Raw genomic sequence first — 20151 nt, 5'->3', positions numbered from 1 at the left:
TCTTCCTGTACTCAGCATTGGTGAGGCTGCACCTCGAGTATTGTGTGCAGTTCTTTTGAATCTATCTATTTTAGTAATGCCCAGCCTGTGGTTCACAAGGTAAAGTGCACTCTCTGATCACTTGGCGTGGCTCAGATCGAAGATCCCATGCAGCTGCAATTTAAGTGGACAGGAAGAAAGAAGTATGATGCCACCACAAGCAGAGTCCCTCAGGGGACTGCAAAGCTTGGGAACTGCAGAACACGTATGTAAATGGCTGCAATTGCTCTAATAGCTAAATGGTTAATGGCAATAATTCTGCATGAATAACAGAACCAGTGTAAAATGAACTCCATTGGAAAAGAAATCATATTAAAAAATATATCTCTGTTCCAAATTACTTCACCTGTAGGAATGTGATCAAATAACTCTAGAGAACACTGTGTTTGATTTGTGGATTTCTTCCTATGTCCTTAAACAGATCCACTTCAGATGAAATATAAGAAAGAAGTTGTCATTTTTCTTTTAGTTTTCTTTAGTTTTCATTTTCCTTCTTTATCCCTTTTTGTTGTGCAGACTTAATTTTCTTTAAAACTGCAAGACTATTAACTCAGCCATTTCTTTTTTCAATGCTTGTTGCTACCAGGTTTTTCCATGTTTGTTTGTTTGGGTTTTTCTGGCTGAATTTCATTATGAAGGTTAAATTTTTTCTCAATTTTTTCAGTAGATTGAAAAAAGTACATTTCAGCTTTCAGAGTATTAATTTATATCCTTCGTTGAACATTTCAGGTGTTGCTTTCTACTTTTCCTGTTTTTCACAAACATAAGAGAATTTTCTTTCAGTCAAAGCTAAGAAAATCTAGTTTGTTGTGGGGTTTTTTCACCCCATTTTCTCTTACAATTTGTAGGCTTTGCAAGGGAAGTAAATGGGAAACAATCCTGCTTTTACTCTGACTTTCAGCAATATGTCCCCTTCGCTGACTGATGGGAAATATGCTCTGTTGGGAAATAAGTGAGGGTGAGATTGATGTAAGAAAATAGCACGAAGTTGTTCCCTTTAGCAAGACCCACCAGTGACAGAAGAAAATTAGGAAAAACTACATTCCTCTGCATTCTTGTTTTGCTGTCATCCTTTCTGAACAGCTACAGAGCTGGTGCTTCCTCATTCCCAGCTCATCCTCTGTGTTACATTTTGTTTGACTTCATAGCGTTATTAATTTCATCTCTGGAGCCAGAACTGGGCTGACCTGCATGAAGAGTTTCTAGACAGCTCTGCCTTGTTATGACACTGCAGATGTCTGATAGAAACCTCAGTGAGATCAATGGGACTCTTTCAAATAAAGTCAATAGACTGCATTAGGCCAAAAATGTTGTTCCAGTACAAAAAATGACAGAAAATAGCCCCAAGAGCTTCTACGTTTACTGTTTCTCTAAATTACTGAACAGAGATGAAGAAATCAGGGAAAGTGTGTTATTAACAGAGCTGAGCAGGTCTCTAGTGGGTGCAACAAACAGTGCCAGTCAAACCATTCCATCTCCTGGCCTAGAAGTGGTGGTATATGATATACAATAGCCCATTCCATCACCACGTTTGTGCTTGCAATATGAAGAAAGAACAAACTGTAGCAGGCACCTGTGAGGCATTGTGAGTATACTCCTTTCAGCAAAGATTTATTGAAATGCCATAAATCAAAGTGATTTGAGAAAATTTGAAGAGGTGATGGTAAAGGAAAATTAAAGTAAAAGAAGGAGATGAAAAGAAATATGATAAAAGAGAGGCAGAGTTCACAGAAGAAACTAACCTGTGAGTAGTAAGTACCACTGGTATCTCTTTGTCTGGGCATACTGCATGAATATCTCTCTTCAGCAAAGAATCATGAGCATCTTTAACTGAAGTAATGTTATCTTTGACAGGCTGATGGCCTTGGTGCAGTACTCCCCTAGGCAACAGCACATAGCAACAGAGAATTTTTTTAGTGAGACTCAAGAGTGATGGTTTTTTTCCCCTCCTGTAGTAAAGCTTGACACCTCCAAAGATTTTTTGCAGGATTGTAAATTTGAAACTTGTACCATCCTACTTTAGCATGTGGCCAGCCTTTGTTGTGTAGAGGCTACACAGGAAACACCAGTGAAAGCTCTGTGTAAAGATAGTGTCAATCAATTATGTCATCATGATCCATTTCCATTTGCCTTTGATTCCATGTTAAGTAGCTTAAACTTACTCTGTTTTGCTTATACTGAAACAAAAGACTTTTTCATCTTTACTGACTTCATTGCAGATAACTCACTGGAGAAAAGAAAAAAGTGATGTGGAATTAAGCATATAGGCTGAATGGACAGTGTTTTTGCTACCTGATAAGCCTTGATCTTTGATAAATGCAAATATTTTTAATCCTGGAGATCCAAACAGACCTAGAGCTCCCATAGATTAAAGCATTCAATTGAAACAAATGCACAGTATGTAATGTATTTCCCTTTGCCTCAGATGAAAGGTCTCAGTCTACCCTTTGTACAATGCTCAGTGTACTTCAGGGTTTTTGAAAGTTCTCCATCAATCTTCTCTGACAGGTCCCATGGCAGCTGGTGAATCATCTATGTTAGATAGGACCAGAATCTTTATATGAATTTTAATTACTGCTTTTGGCATTTAGGAACTGCACAAATACCTAAAACAGGAATACAGTCAGGATCTACATGCTGGAGTACCAAACTCATTCTCTTAGGTCACAGACATTTTCTTTTAACCTTCAAGGAATCTAGGAGGTTCAGTTTAAATTATGTTTCTATACCCTCTTTCCATTCACTCCTCCCCTCTACTCCCTGCCTCACTGTTGAGGCTTCACTGAAGTTCTCCCAGGCAGAAGCAGAGTGACAAGTGCTACATGGGTAAAAGAGGTGGTTTTCTCAGTAGTTTTCACTGTGATAGCACACAGTGAAAAGTTATAATTTGTGGCAACTCAAAAGCAACTCATCAACTTCATTGCAAACTAATGCAATACTTTGTCTTGAAATATCTTGTTTCTTTCTTTTGTTATTCTTCTGTCTGCAGAAAAATACCATAAAAAGAGAGAGAGGTTTTCATAGTTGCTCATTTTGATTAATATCTCTAGGAGGAAAAATGAATCATTTGTCTCACTTTATATTATTTTCAGACTGTCTTCCTATGAAAAGGAGGCTTAAGCAGTCACACTTACTGTCCATCTGCCTGTTCATCTGTTGAGCTGCCTGTCAGTCCCTCCTTCTCAATAGCTTTTTGAGCACACTAGCCACTTTCAGTCAAATTTGACAAATGGCATCGTAAAATCAGTAGTGGGTACCAAATTAGAGCACCCACTGAAGAGATGGCAGCAGCCAGCTGGCAAACCAGCATGTGAACATTGCCTGGCCAGTCAGTGTCCTCCAAACAAGCCAGAGAGCAAAGTACCCCTTCCCTTGCACAGCCTACCAGGTAGGACAGGCAGGGGACATTGCACAGGTGATGTGTAAGACATCTGTGCCACTTCAGCCACTAATGGAATTCTTGCTAGTGCAATGTATCAAACCTGTAAATGATTGTTTACTTGATACCTGTACACCAACATTTATGTCACTATAAGCCTGAGATATTTGCTGCTGGATAGGAATGAGAGTGTCTGCTCTGTGTCCTACACTCAGTTAAGCTTAGGAAAGCATTTGCTCTGCATTTGTTCTGCCAAAATGCCATGTATGGGCAGCAGGGAGGAAAGCTGCCTTTACCTTGCCAGAGAGGAAACATTCCTCTTCTTGGAAGCAACTAAGCTCCCTTTGGTGGAGAAACCCCTCAGTCTCACGCCAGGATGAGGCAAGCAGGGAGAGTGAGCAGGAGAGGCAGAGGCAGGGACTGAAAGCCTCATAGGTAGAGCAGGGAGACAGCAGACATGCAGGCCCTTGGTATGGGAGGAAAGGCTTGTCCTTATGACCCAGAGCAAGAGCTCTGTGGCATTTGTAGCATCTAACTGCCGCTGCGTTGCACACAGTCATGCAGTCAGCAGCCTGGGAACCAGCTGGAGGTAGGACTCTGTCTCACAAAGGCATAGTGACAGTTTTCTGTGCAGCCCGCTTCTATTCATAGAAGCATAGAATTGTTTTGGTTGGAAAAGACCTCAAGATCATTGAGTCTAACCATTAACATAAGTTTATTGAGTCCAGTGCCAAAACATGCCCCTAAGGACCACATCTGCATGTCTTTTAAACAACTCCAGGGATGGTGATTCCACCACCTCCCTCAACAGCCTGTTCCAGTGTTTGATAACCCTTTCAGTGGAGAATTTTCTTCTAATATCCTGATACTCTAAACCTTCTCTGGCACAACTTGAGGCCATTTCCTCTTGTTCTATCACTTGTTGCTGAGGAGAGTAGACCAACCTCCACCTCGCTACAACCTCCTTTCAAATAGTTGTAGAGAGTGATAAGGTTTCACATTCATATTCTAATCCAGCTTGAGTTTTCTCAGGTTTACAGTGTTCAGTGTTCCAATGTATGTTCCAGTAAAACCCTTTTCCTGTTTATCAAAGGCCATCTGGTGCTGCTAACATGCTCATTTTCTCTTTGAGCAGGGTCACCTCAAGGCTCTGGCTGGCTTTGGGTCCCATGATATCAGCCAGCTTTTCCTGGTGTTAGCTCCTACATTCCCTAGGCACCACCTTACCTGCTGGTCTGGGGTTGAAAAACTAGATAAGGTCATTGCTTGCTACTGGATGTAGTGGGAGATATGGGAGAGGAATGAGTGGCAGGAGTGGTATCCAAGGATTTTTGGCATTGGCTTGTCTCAATTTTGATGTTGTTTCCCCTTGGCGTCCCTTTTGAGTCCCAACTGCCTTCCAAGTCCAAAAACCCAAATCAAAATTGCCAGTCTGCATTATTCCAGCTATTCCCACCTGGGAATATATACAAGTAGAAGGGCAAATTATTTCAATGTGGAGAAGAGATGGAAATCATAATAGGAGCCCAAAATGACTGTATTAGGAAGTTTCTAAACACCTCCCTACCTTAAATGGACTCAAGCAAAAAAAGAGGAAAATAGAGTAAATGACTTGTGGAAGAGTTTAAAGAAACATATATCATGTCATCTTAGCTTCTGTATTCACAATAATAAAAACGCTGAATGCACCTAATTTTGATAAGGTATTAGTCATACAGACTAAAACAGGTATTCAAATTGTTTTGAAAATATATTTTAAAACCCATGCATTCAACACATCACAGGCTGTTCAAATTCACTGGTTTAAAATGCTACCCAAACTAACCTTAGCATATATCATTAGGAGCTTGATTAGAACAGAGACTGATCAGAGAACTGACGACAGGCAAGGAAAACATAAACATAAAAAGAGGGAAAGGAAGTATTATGCTCATCGGCCTAACTCCAAGTTACTCCATTAAAGATGATAGCAATTGTGAGGCCTGAAAGCCTCAATACAATGATAATAAAGGAATCTGCCAGTCAGGGGTTATAAAAAACTCAACTTCATCCTGAGACCTATTGCCCAAGCACAGAGCATGGTATGGCCAGGCGGGCAGCAGATCTGCAGATGTGAGAGCTGCAGTAAGAGAAGACTTTGTCTCTAATTCAACAGCACAAAGCTGTCAAAGCATCAAATGCCCCATCAAATGTAGTATTAATAGGGCTGATACACATGAAACGTGGTGGTAGTCATCATTTTGGTAGATGCCATTTAGGACCCATCTCTAGGGCCTTTTATCTAGGAGAAAAGGATTACAATAACTGACTTGCAAATTACAGTTTAGGACAAAAAGGCTGAAGGAGTTGGGCTTGCTCAGCCAAGGCAGGAGAAGGGGAAGGAAAGCACTCTAAATTCCTTCCATTATTTGAGAAGCCTATGTGAAGAAAATTCTTCTAGTTTTTTTTTCTGAGGATGTGACATGAAGAAACTAATCAGATTTAAAACAAAGGAGATTTAGGTTAGCTGCTGCAAAAGATTTTGTAATGATAAATACAATTATATAACTTAATACACATGCATATGCACAGACACACATAAATATATAACAGGATTGGGGAATTTTCTCCTTTGGAGATTTTAAGAACAACATCGACATTTTCAGTGAGATTCTCAGTATTTTTTATCATCTTTTTACAGGGGCATTGACAAAGTGACCTCATCAAGCCTTTCAGCCCCATGATTTTTTAATTTTCACAGGATTTTTCTTCATAATCAAACTGGCATTTTCACTGACTTTATTTAAATAGGGATTAGTTTATACACTGTATGGCAACTACACTTCAAGGAGAGTCTCGACAGGTGAAATTAATGGTTATGTTAACAGAGTATCAATCTGAATCATTGAGATTATTTTCTTTTAACAGAGAATCAGCCTGCAAGGTCTTGACATCTGTCAGTACTCTGCAGAAAGAAGAGAAAAGCTTGGAAGAAGACTGGTTTTAAGATGAGGCTCAGCTGGCATACTCATGTCCCCTTGGAAATTAGACTTTAGACTCAATCCACAAATTGCAGATTTTACAGTAAGGGAAGTCACACAGCATTGTTTGTAGCATTGCTGTGACTGTTATTTCTCTGAGGAGTTAATTTATTCATTATTCTTGGTATGGTTATGCTGGCCAGGTAAAGATAATTTGAAGCTCATTGTTCCTGAGGCAAAGACAAAAAAATCCCTTGGATACAGAGAGTTAGCTCTAATGCCTCTTCTGCTAAGAGTTAAGTAGAGTAACTGGTTCTTCAGATTCAGGGTTCTTAATTTCCCAGGCTGCAGCACACCATGTCTAATGGTATTACTCACGAGGTACGAGATTCCCTGGTGGAACGTAACTCAATGTGACTGATGTAAGCAACCTTGATGCAGGCATGCATCCCTCAAATGTGCCTTCCTATTAAGCACGTCAGCCATTTCAGACTGATGTTTTCTTCCATCCTACGCAGTCCCAGTGTCATCTTCTGTTCAAATCTAGGAATTGAATTGGTCACCAGTGGAGGCTCAGGGTGCAACGAGGTTTATACTCACAAAAGGAATAAACTTCACAATGCTACGGTTTCTCTTCTGCTATTTTTTGTTTGCGTCTTCTCTCTAATTTTCCCTACCAAGCTTTTGGGTTTGTCGTAGTTTGACAGTTGCACAATATTGGAGTCAGAAATAAAACGGAAGTGCAATGCCTATTTTTCTTCCTCAAACAAGGATTCTGGTTGGGAAAGGGAAGAAATGTGGAGTTTTCCAATAGTAAAGTAGGGATCTAACCTTCTTGAAGTAGTTCTTAAATATTGCTGTGACACAACCTCCAAATGCCATTAAATGCTGAGACAGATTAGATTAAAGATATTATGTTGTCAGAAATACACAGTTTATTCATTTCAATGTGCCAGGACAAATTGCATGAGCAGACAGAGCACATTTCTAGACTGAAGTATGTGTTCCACTTTATGCTTACTTTCTTGTATATTTTTTCATTGTTTTAAATTACTTAATTAGCTGGATCTTTACATTTTGGTTTCCAAGAAAACCATTAATTAGACTCAACAAAGCATTTTATTCAACTCGAGTTTTGGTACATTAACCAGTCCAGTGTTTTCTAATCTTCACAATTAAATACAGTAAAGTCATGCACAGCAGTCCGTAAAATATTGGATTGCATTCTGAACAGAGTGAAGCATAAACCACAGTCCCCAAAAGGATTAAATGAGTAATTTAAGCAAGAGAAAAATTGTTCCTTATGAAACACAAAGTGTGTGTTTAGTAGTGTGGATAAAACTATGCAACATGCTTCCATCATCAGTGTCACTGCATCTTCAGTCAGCCATATCTTTTTTGGGCTCAGTGTTCACTGAATATTTAAAGCTATGCTAAAACATTTAATAAATAATGCACTAAACATCTGATGATCTGTCAACTCCAACTACACTGGAAAATGTTGAAAAACAGGCAAGTGCTTTTATCAGTTTGTGAACTTCACCAGTTTGTTATTTGCACTGCATTAATAATTTGTGATTCTAAAAGTAATATTAAAATCCATTTCCCAATAGTATTTATGTATATTGCGTTGTACTACTAGGTCCTACAACATGAAATATTTAAATAATTTTAATATTTTTGTGTGGTAGTAGAAGAAGCATTAACAGTGGGGGAGAGGAAAGCAGAGGGTGTGTAAAATATTCCATAATACACGCCTTCTCAGACTGTACAAAGTACAGCAAATAAAGCCATGTAATATTAATAGAGAGGGCAGAAATAAAACTTACTGAAAGACCATTTCCTTGTGCTCTCAGTGGATTTATTTTTTTGTTCTTTTCTCAAGTTTTTTTTCTGGTTTTATTCTTCTTTCTGTCCACAGATCAAATTCCTTCAGATAATATGATGCACTATTCAGGGCAAAAATGCACACAGTCAACAGACAAGTCACCACTGGTTTCAGTGGACATACCGTTTTATACCAACTCCACAGAAAGATATGCAAGGCTAATCATCTTCCAGCACCATTGATTTTCCCTAAACAGCCAGCACTAAGGAAAGGTACTGGTGCATGGAACAAGGATCCAACAGAATGATGGTGGCGTTTCCTCACCTCCCACTTGGAAAGCAATGGCTTTTTGTATACTTCTGTGTGAAAATTTCCACAAATTTCATAATACCTTTTGCTTAAATAATTTTGCTCTTAAGACTCTGAACTGCCACAAGTCTTGGCCTGGGCAATCAAAAGTTGGTAAGGTCACAAGGTCCCTGTAGCAGTTTTGATTGCTTCACACTGAAAACTCCCTGTGGAGTGATGAGACATCTAAAGGAACCGGTGGTCCCTACACTTTCCTTTTAAGTTCCAGGAGGTTATTACAAAACTTGCAGTGTTACAGAATGTTACTATGCATGATCTAGGTACATTCTCCCAGGTGGTCCTCAGTCACCAAAATCAGATCCAGTGTAGTGGAGGACTTCTGTCTTCCCAGTGCTCAGAAGCCTGCTTACTGACCAGTCTTTCCAGGCGTTAGGTTTCAGAGGTTCACCACATGGTTATAGGACGTTCACTCATAGTTGCAAAAGGACAATCACAAAAATTATTCATGTGGGAAATGAGACAGACTGAGAAATTTCATCATCAAGTCAGAGAAAAGGCTTAGATTGGAGACATTTTGAACCACAGCTGTTGCTGAAGTCCTGTAATGGGAGTAGGATTCTAGAATTTCCCCCTTTGCCTCATTTTGCATTTCTGCTTTTCTTTTGGAAAACTATATTTCCCTCCTGCAAGCCTTTGTTTAGCTCTGTAGACAGTAAATTCCTCTGGGCGAAGCAGCAGTTGCCTTTTATGATACATGTTTAGAGTGCTTCATAGAATGGGACTTTAATCTCCTAATAATTGACATAAAAATAGTAAATATGTCACCTTTCTAGAAATACTTTGTTCATTAAAGCAACAGAGGAAAAAAAAACAATACATGTCATACATGCTTGACAGCTGAATTGAACTTGTGCTTCCATCTGTTCCTAATACTTTCTTGAGATGTGGGTTCTTCTGTTTCTCCCTTCTTTTCGCTCCCTTATGAAAACAGACATATATTGTGATTACAGGCATAGTTTCCCTCCTAGGCCTGCCTTTGGTGCTTTATTGCATACTCTTTAATTATTTTATTAAGAAGCTGTTGGAGGATACTTAAAAAACCTGCAAGTATGTGTGTGTGTATGTGTGTACGCATATATGCAGCTACACATTTAAAAAGGTGGCTCTGCCGAGTGATTTGTTCTGACAGCTGTGTTGTCAAGCTACTGCAGAAATGAGAAAGAAAGATGTAAGCTGCATTGAATTAATAAGATCCTGCTGTAAAACATCTCCAGCAGCTTCTAAAGAACGCAGCTGGTAGAACACATTAAAGATCTAATGAACTAAAAAAAACATGGAGGGCAAGGCTACACGAAGCAGCAGCAATCCCCAAGGATGACAGACCTCCTGAGAGGAGTTTAGACAGGAAAACACCCAGAAATGTGGTTCTGTCCTGGCTCAACCCAGGACATCTGCTCATGGGGCTGTATGTTCTAGTCCAGGTCTTCTACCCTTCTCTTTTGCCCAGTGAGCTTTTCCATTGAAATTGCATTGATCCAGTGATTATCTATTACTCCATGTAAGGTCATGTGTTTTAGCATGAGATTTTCTCTTTGCATGACATTACCAGTGACAGTGGTAATAAGACAAAAAATATCCAAACTCAGAAAGAGCGTAAAAAGAAAGAGAAGAAGGAGATTAACACTTCTTATAAAGCAGAAAAATTTCTAGAGAAAAGTCATTGTAAGACAAGCAAGAGCATGAATCTACATAGTTTACATTTTCCAAACAGATTATCATAGAACACCTCTTAGGGAGCAGAGAGCCTAGCAGCTGACATGTCACCCCAAGAAACCTATGAGCATTTTAAAGAACCAACAGGACCTTCAGAGGTGCCTCTGTCCCACAAGAGAGGTAGATGTGACAGGAGAGGAGCTGAAGCACCAGACTCATCAGCTCCCTTGACATATGACCCCTGAGGCCACTGCTACTGACATGCAGACATGAGTTTCCAGTGCAGATCAGCTTTACTCCAGTTCCTAGCCTAGCCATTTTATCTTCTGGAAGAGAGAGAGAGGAGTGGGGGCACTGCAGCCAAAATTGCAGTGAATAGTCTTTGGGGATGCAGCACCCCCAGTACAGCACAGAGAGCAAAGGCATCTTTGGGGCAGTGACGTTTAAAGTAGTGGAGACACCATAGCAGCAACAGCAAGTATAGGTGGACTATTAAAGGAACATTGTCAGATTAAATATCATACTTTCTAACAAATTAGTTTGCTGGTGTTATAAAGAGATTATTAAAATTGAAAGACTTTAAAGAATCTAATTTACTCTCCCCTGTCTAAGGTGTTTACTTCCTGCATTGTTCCCAGCTTGCACTATTAAACTAGACTAGTCCATTTCACTTTCATGGATAGCTTCTTGTTGATTTTATTTTTGGACTCTAATCCTATCTTAGCACAAATTGCAATAAAGCCTTGAGGCTTCCCAACAGGTCATGGCACTTTTGTGCAGAGCACTATACAGATGTAATAAATAGCAACCCACAAGCTCAGACAGAAACAGGTTTTTATGGATGAAACAATAGGGTAAGAAAGAGATTTGAGCTGCAATAAGACAACATATATATTGTATTGTATATAACCATATATATTGTATTTTTCTCATCTTTTGAATATTGTATATTTATTAAAAATAACCTACTATTAGTTGTCATCACAGTCCACAGTTTTCTTCATTCAGCTGTCAGTCATGAGACTCTACCACAAAGTCATATTTGGTCTTAGAATGTGGGAACATCAAGGAGAAGACTGCCTTGCCCCCATATACCAGCTGCTCCTGCAGGATAAATAACAGGTTATAAAAACGCTTTTCAGCTACAGTGAATAGAACTATTTATTTTCACTTCTCTTATCAAAACTATTACTGCCTTATTTTTACAAGACCTGGAGTTGGACATTTAGTGTACAAAAAATTCATCTGCAATGTCAAATCTGAGCCTCTCAGCAGTATCTACTGCAAGAGAGAATAAGCCAAGAAACAACGTGCCAAACTTCAGTGCTCCAGACAAGGTTTCAAAGACAAATAAAAAGCAACTAAATACCATAACAAGTTGCCTACTTTCCTAAGGCACCCACTAACTTCTGTCTCGCCAGATTTCAGCCATCAGTGTTAACTAAAGGAGTTCCTCACCCTCGTTTCTTTGGTTCTCCATCTTCACAAACAGTTTGGCTTGAATGGGAAGAGGGAATGGAGGACGTGTTGACTAGTTTCCATTCATCAAATGTTAGAATAAAGGCAGATGTTTCAGAAAACATACTTTAGCTGAGTGCTTATGCTAATACTGACACAAAACTAATATAATAATTAAAGTAGCAGGGCTGAGGGCTCTACTGATGTACGAAGCAAAGAAATTATAAGTACTCCAGCAGAATTCTGTTGAAAAATTAAGAAACAGAAAACTACTGAGATGAAAGGCTTGGAAGAAATAATGACTGACTAATTAATACCATTTTCTGCTTGCCACTTGCTAAATAAAAGATTTAACGATGTTGCCATGAGGAGGATATCTCATAATATGAGATATCAGCACATAAAAAACTTTGGTGTGCCGTATTATTAGGTTTAGCAAATTTAGCTAAAACTGCAATGAGGAGAAATCATTTGATTATGCATTAACTCCTTCCAGTGTTGAGAAACACTAGGAAATGCTAGGTACTAATAAAATGTTTAACTAGGAGCAAATATATTGCTGGCAGTAGAAAGAGAGCTTATTCACTTAGGCCAAGAGCGATATGTATGATTAGGGCAGGTTTGCTTGGCTAGGTCCATAAAGTCTTGTACAAAGTAAAAGTAATGATGTTACAGTTGTTCTCACAGGTAGATGCTTAATAAACTTGGCTATGTAGGTACTTTCAATCTATACACAAGAGAAAGATTCAAATAAAAATAACTATTGTCAGCTGCCAATGTTTCCACCACTATTAAAATTCACAGCACCCACTCTGACTGCAGGTGTGACAACCACTCACTATAGTTTGTCAGAGTATTTGACTGGAAGCAAAAAACATCCTGGAAGAAGACACAGACCTGGAGAATGTAATGCTGAAGCCGCTTCATACTGAAGAATTTTCAGATGCACCCTTTTTTTTTTTCTCTCCCCAACTTCACCTCCATATGGTAGAGGAATGAATAAATCTCAGCAGTTGACTTTGTGTGGTGGATTAACCTTGCCTAAGGGTCAAATGCCCACCCAGCTGCTCACTCTTTCCCCACCTCAGCAGGATGGGAATGCAATAAGATGAGAAAAAATTAGGATTGAGACAGGGAGATTGCTTAGCAGTTACCGAGACAAAAACAAAAACATTAAAATTTCTTCCCTCCTCCCCTTTTTCCAGCCTCAGCTTCACTCCTCCACTCCCAGCCCATCTCCCCTGTCAAGCAGCACAAGGGTATGGGGGTTGTGGTTAGTCCAGAGGTCAGTCCTCTCTGCCACTCCTTCCTCTTCACACTTCTCCCCTGTTCCAATGTGGACTGTCCATGGGCTGCAGCTTCCTTCAGAAAGCATCCACCTGCTCCAGCTTGAGGTCCTCTATAGGCTGTAGTGTGGATACCTGTTCCACCATAGTCCTCTGTGGGCTGCAGAGGAGCAATTTGCTTCACCACAGTCCTCCTCCATGGGCTGCAGGGGAATTTCTGTTCTAGCACCTAGAACACCTTCCTCTTTTCTCCCAGTCTTGGTGTCTGTAGGGTGTTTTTTCACACCTTTTCCTCTCCTCCTCTCCCTGTGCAGCATTTTTTGCCCCTTACTAACCATATTTTCTGAGAGGCACCACCACCACGACTGAGGGGCTGGGCTGTGCTCTGCAATGGGTTGTTGGAGCCAGCTGGAACCAGCCGTGTCCTGCATGGGGCACCCCAGCCTCTCCTCACAGAGGCCACCCTGCAGCCCCCCACAGCCAGCACCTTGCCACAGGCATTCAATACACTGTGGTATTGCAGTTCCTATAGAAAAAACATCAGCGATCTCCAGTCTCTCCAACAATCAATAAGACCAAAACTATTACCAGTAACTATTTTTCCAAAAATCTCAGTTATCTTCTGGGTATTCACTCTCTAGATATTTCATGCAAGTCTTCCAAGATGGATGAAAGTCAGATAAAGAGGTTATCTCAGATCCTCTACTTGTTAACAGTGTTTCTTCACCATAAGATATATTTGTCTTTCCACAGCTCACACCTCTGCACCTTAGCTTAGTTCCTCCACCCTCTTTCTCAATACTCTAAGGAAAACAAATTATCCCCCTTTAGTCCAAGACATTTAGAGAAAATGGTATTATTTCCCTAGTCACACCTTTACAAATATATAAAGGATGAGACAGTAAATACTTGAATAACAATGGAAATAAATACCATCCTCGAAAGTTCACCACTTGAAGGTATCATTTGAGGTAGATAAGCCATGTTGATCTATAACACAATACCAGGCAGTCTCCTCCTGCCCTTAGCATCTTTTTTATTCTTTGTTCTGTATCAGGAGTCACATTTCCAAACACTATTCACAGGATTTGGCAGATAATGACGTGACACTGGAAGAACTGCATTTTTATCAAGCCTGTTCTAGACACCATTCTTGCACCCATACAAGCAAGTCAATGAAGGGCTTGATTTTATCAGTACTGATGTATCATTGTTATTACTGGCATTAAATATATTGCATGATATATGTCAATAATGGATCCATTGTATCCTGTAACTCTGCTAAAACTGAAGGTGAACAGTGCTTGTGTGTTGCAAATAGGTCCCTAGTGTATAATACACATATCAGCCAACAGCATTTTTAAAACATTACTGCACCAGGAAGACAACTGATCATGTGATAATTCTCTCAATAAAAGATAATGGGTGGGTTATTCTGGTAGTCAAGTACATGTGAAGGAAAGCCAAGAAGACTGTAGAAAAACAAGTCCTCTCTCTCCCATGGGTCCTACTGCCTGGTCTCACTACTAGCAGCATTTTTTTCCCATCTTCTGTGTGTGTCAGAAGTGCACAAAGAGGGGATGGTGCTTTTGCAGCTGTTCTCTTCAGCATAACTGGCACCTAAATGGGCTAGATTCAGTGGCCAAGGGGTTTCCTTCTAAACTCTTCAGATCATCTCACACTCCTACTCAGAAATCCGGGCAAATTAAATATGCATATGAAGAATCAACCCATAATAGCCCAACCTTAGTCTCAGGTACTGACTTTACTGAGGAAATTAAGCAGAACTTCAGTATTATAAGAGATGTGAATTAGGAAATCCATAGCAATGCTTTTCTGTCTGTAATATTCAGTCATACATACCAACACTCATTCCAAACCTTCAAACGTCGGATTTACAGGAGAAAAACAACTCAGATTGTAAATGCTGACAGGCAGCAGATTATTAGATATATACGTGTGACTGGGTAAATAACTTCTGCACACTCAGTGCCCTGACTTGCTATTGAAACTGATTTGGTCTGGTTGTAGATTTTGATAACACCTGGACTAAACAAGTGACACATCCCAAACCCTTCAATTAATAAAGAGGCATGAGACAGAACCACTAATCAGGAGTCTTCTGCATACACAGTATTCAGACTGGAAAACCCAGAGCCCAAGTAGAGAAGCCTGAAGAAGTGGTCTCAGACAAATTGGTCTTGGGAAGAAGAGGAAGGTCCTGACTAGAAGAGAGATCCTAGAAGTGCAGAGATCCTGGAGATGGAGGAGGTGCATAGAGATAAATGTCATAGGCTCCTCAAGGTCCTTGGCCACTAACACCCAAGACATAGCTGTGAGCAGTGGTACAACATGAACCAACATCACTCTCTGCCTTTTCTGTCCTGGACCAGCAGCAGTCTGGGAAAGGGAAAATGAGGCCATGGGAGCACTAATGTTGGGCAGAAGAAGTGAGTGCATGAGATAATCAAGATGGATAAAAGCTCTAATCTCATCAGTACTTAAATAAAACCCAGTATTCAGATCCAGCTCAGACTGGTTTTGCTCTGCTATCCCCATGATGCCCACCTGCCATTGTGAACACCCAGTATCTGCAGGTTTCTTCAGCCTGCCACCCTCCCTCCCCCATCCCAGCTACGGTGCAGGCAGAGGCCCAGAGTAAAAAAGCAGAAGTTGCCTGGTTTCCATACATAAATATTTTCATTTTACTTTTCTACATCCTCTCCTGACAGCATGTACCTCCAACAGGCCTGCCTGGACCCTTTAGCTCTCTCATTTCTTGCTAGTCTGGTGTCCTATATCTGATCTTGCTTCAACAGTCAATCAGCATTACTACACTATCTTGTTGAATACTCTTCCCTGAGCCCAGGCACTCCTGGTAAGACACATTTCTGGACCTTTCTTCTCACACTGTTGCCAGACAGGAGCCTGAGATAGATTTCTTTGTGCCCTTGGCTGCTGGTGAAATCATGGGTTGAAAGTAAAGCTCCCCATTGTCGTTTTAGCAGAACCACCTCATCCCTAGAGGTCTGCCACCTGCTCTGGACCCACCTGATTTCCATTCCTCACAGAGTCCCTCAGCCCTATTTTTAAGCACTGTGATTTAGCAGAAAGCTGCTACATAGAAGGGTTTTTTAAGCATTGCAAGACCCTTGAGCATTAATGCTGACTATTCAACAAAAGTACCAATCCATTTCAGACTCCCTCCTTTTACTGGCACAGACAACTCACTAACCAGTAATGACTTCAATCAGTTTTAGATCACATATCCACAAGGATTTAGGAGACACAGGTGTTTGAGCTCACCCTTCATCTTTTTTTTTTTTTCTTTTTTTTCATCAGGACAAAGTGTTTGCATTGCTTTTTCCACACCCAGACTGTTAAATATCACAGGTCATTCAGGGAAGAGGGAGGTGTTATTAAAGTGGTGGATAGAAGAAGAGAGGAAAGAGGCAAGGAGATATAACATCTCTTTAAATTTACATAAAGATGCAAGGCTGAATTTTATTTTTCTTAATCCTAGAATTGAGACTACACAGATATGAACTAACGCATCACAGCTGACTAGTTGGCAATTAACAGGCCACACAAAGTAAACAAATCAGAAGATTTCATTCCAGCCTGCTGTTGCTGCTGCAGTGATGCATACAGGGAAAGGAAGAAGATTAGCTGTTGCTGACCTCAGTACTCATTTACTTAGAGTTGGGTGGAAACTTACCCATCAAATGGCTTTTTTTTCAAAAATGCAGGTCGGTTGACCCAGAATTGCTGGGAGATTGATATCTCTGGATTTAAAAAAAAAAATAATAAAAATATTTCTACTTTTTAATTATTTTTCTTTAAAAATTATAATTAACATACTAGAATTTTTCAGGTTTTATGTTCAAATTTATATAGCTCCAGTTTATCAAATTAAATGTTTTCATTGACTGATTTGTAAAATATAATTTTGTTCCACTTCAGGAGCAAAGCAAATTGTTTTCCAAACAAGATGAATATTTTCTTAAACAAAAATATTCTTTATTCAAGAAACAGGGGGAATTATATTTTAAGAATTCGTCCTAATTATCCTCCTGTGTTTCTCTTTTTCAATGCAGATAAATCTTCACTGGTTTGCTTTTCTCCATCTGAATTTTTCTCAGAGCCTGTTTGCTTGTTTCTAAGCTGATATTTTAGTTTTGTGGTGGAGGAAGGGAGGGCAGGACAAAATTTATAACAGCATTCTCTTCAGGGTGCTGTTCTCATAATGAACACAAATTGCTCTCATTTATCATCTCATGATGTAATCATATAAAAGCCTTTCCCATCCTCATCCCTATAAGGTAACTGTTTTGCTGTATTGGATTATAATGACAAATGACAAAATCTTTTGCATGACTTCAACCACTACAAAACTCTGAAGGGATTGTTACTCTTATGCCACTGAGGCTTTCTGATAAAGGTAGCCCATGCTGAAAGCTGCAGTTTGATGTTCTCAGTATACCAATACCTTATCTACATAATGTTAGCTCTTCAGGGGTAAAAAAGAAAAAAGAAGAAAAAAAAAGAAAAAAAAAAAGCCTTTTGTCTTTAAGACAAAACAAGACACCACAGGGAGTAAATTGTGGGGGTATTTGTTGCATCCAAATGGGAAATAAATTCAGCAGTTCCACTTTTGGGTTGTTTTCTTCAATAAACAAAACCCAGTTTGACTTTTCAATATCTTACTGCTCACAAGCGACAAGACATGTGGAGTTGTCTGCAGGATTCATTTTCTTTCTGTCTTTTGGAAGCTGATAAATCCATTCCAGTCCAGGTTGTCAAAATGTGCAGAGCTCCAGTAAGAGCTGGTAGAAGAAAGGGGTGCTCAGCAATGCAGAGTCATGTTTACCAGACTATTTTGTTATTTCAAGTAGAAGAGACAGAAATCCTCTCCAGGGTTCCAGGAGCAAACTTTACCATGTCATGTTTCCCAGGAGTATCCTACCGATTTAAAAATCATTATGGACTATTTGGGAACAGGAAAGTACAAAATGAGTACAGACAGTGAACTTAGAACATTTAGTCTGTTAAGCATAAGATTTGCCACATAAATTAACTGCTCTTTTAGGAAAACTGAGTACAGTCATTTGCATAAACTGACAAGTATCTGCACAAGTCCTCAGGTCAACAAGAATCCTCAAAGAAGTTGAAGTCTGATTTTCTTCTGTTTTCCATGACTTTTTTGCTGGAGATTTCCATTGCGCTTCACAGACTCTTGCCTCCTTAGGCATCAGTGTAAAAGAGATTAGTCAGCTTTCTGAGATCATTGTTTTCTTCATTTATACCCTTCTTTCTGTAAATGATGAACTACTCAAATGATTAAGAGACTGTACTGTTTTCTTTATTAAAATGAATAGTGATACATTTAAAATATACATAATCTAAAACATATTGGAACATGTAGCTCCCATTGAAATATATTGCAAAAATGGTACATTTTTCCTCTGCATTTAATTCAATTTAATTTAAGAATTTTGCAGGCCTAATCAGCCCTGAATATAACTTTGCTGCTGCTCTTCACAACATTATAGTAAAATAGTAACATAATATTTTTCTCCGATTATAGCATTGGCCTGAAATCAGCCATTGGTTCTAAAAAGTTTGGTGAATTTGATGGCAAGAGTATTATGATTTATTTATTTTTGTCAGACAGAGGAAGAAGCAGTTGACACAAAGCAAGCTGATCCTTTATCATCTGAGGAAGAAAACCTGTGTTCCATGTATTGTCTCCCTGAATAGACATAGTAGCAAAATCCTTGTTAGTAACTTATGTATTTCTCTTTCTATAAAAATGATTTAACTTTTTTTTTTTTCTTTCTCCTATAGTTTAAAGGCTCTGCTTCATGAGATGCCAGGCAGTGAAGCAATAGAAAATTGCAGGTCTTCCGTGAAGTATTCCTTGTCCCATACTATTCTGGCAATATTTCTTTAGTGCTTTTATTACTATGGTAAGCAGCATACTGATGACACCCAGGGATGAAGGCATTAAGAAATAGTGGACATCACAGAAGGAAATCACAGGCACATAAACCTGAGGCTCAAAGTGACTCTGAGAAGTCACTAAGTCCATCCCCTGCCCAAGTTCAAATAATCTGTGGAAGTCTTGGCAGCCTGTTGCCTAAACTCCTTAAACCTTCCCACACCCACCAAAATGGAGATTTTCCTGTTCTGCTAAGCATTTTATCGTTGAGCATAAATATACCTATAAATTTAAGTCTTAACAATGGCTACACTGAATCACTATGGCTATAGTTTAAATTCAGTACCAGAAAGCACTCCTCCTCTTAGCAGAGACTTTATATACTTGAAGAACATTACAATCTCAATCCAAGTCTTCTCTGTAAATTAAAAAAGTTTGTTCAGTGTTTCCAGATAAGTCACATTTTCTAGATCTCCATTTTCTCTCCTCAGGTGCTCTCCTGCAGATCCCTGGAAATTTCATGGGACCACAATGGAAACCTGTTACAAACTGTCAACCAATACATGTCATATAACAAAAATGCATGAAAAATCACTGTGGAAACATCTGGTCCAGCTGCTTCTTGCCCATAAGGGACAGATACAAAAGCCTGTATAGAGTATGTGAAGCACACCACTGACATAATAATTTTGATTATATTTTTACAAATTCAATTTGATGGCCTATACTTGATTAGCTACTGGGAAGCAATGGAGAGCTGGGATCCAGGAAGCATGTTGTTGCATGACTTTCCATTTTGAGGAATTCGCATTCTGCCTACTCCAGCTGTTGGCACTGCCAGGTATTTGTTAGTGATCCCAGGCTGTTTGCAGTACTTTACAGGATTCACAATGGGTATGAATGGATGGAAACAATTTAGATATAAACAGAACCCACACAAATGTGAATTATCTGATTATTGAAAATTATATTCCTTCAGATTTTCAAAACAGCAGAGTACCTGTGGTGGCACTGTCATGCTATTCTTTTGAATCAGTGCACTTCTGTAAGAAATAAAATTTATTTTGCCCATTACTCAAGGTCCTAATATTAGGAATCCAAGGCATTTGATATTTATAAATACATTCATTACTTTGGTTTTGCTACTTGTGTTATGAAGGTACACTTATCTATGCATAAATTAGCCTTTATCTTTGGCTGAAAACTCTCTTAAAATACATCTATTTTTTCAACATCTG

Source organism: Apus apus, chromosome 2 (genome assembly GCF_020740795.1).
Source record: "Apus apus isolate bApuApu2 chromosome 2, bApuApu2.pri.cur, whole genome shotgun sequence".
NCBI lineage: Eukaryota > Metazoa > Chordata > Aves > Apodiformes > Apodidae > Apus > Apus apus.
The sequence above is the reverse complement of the archived record's forward strand: the minus strand, read 5'-3'. Positions refer to the sequence as shown.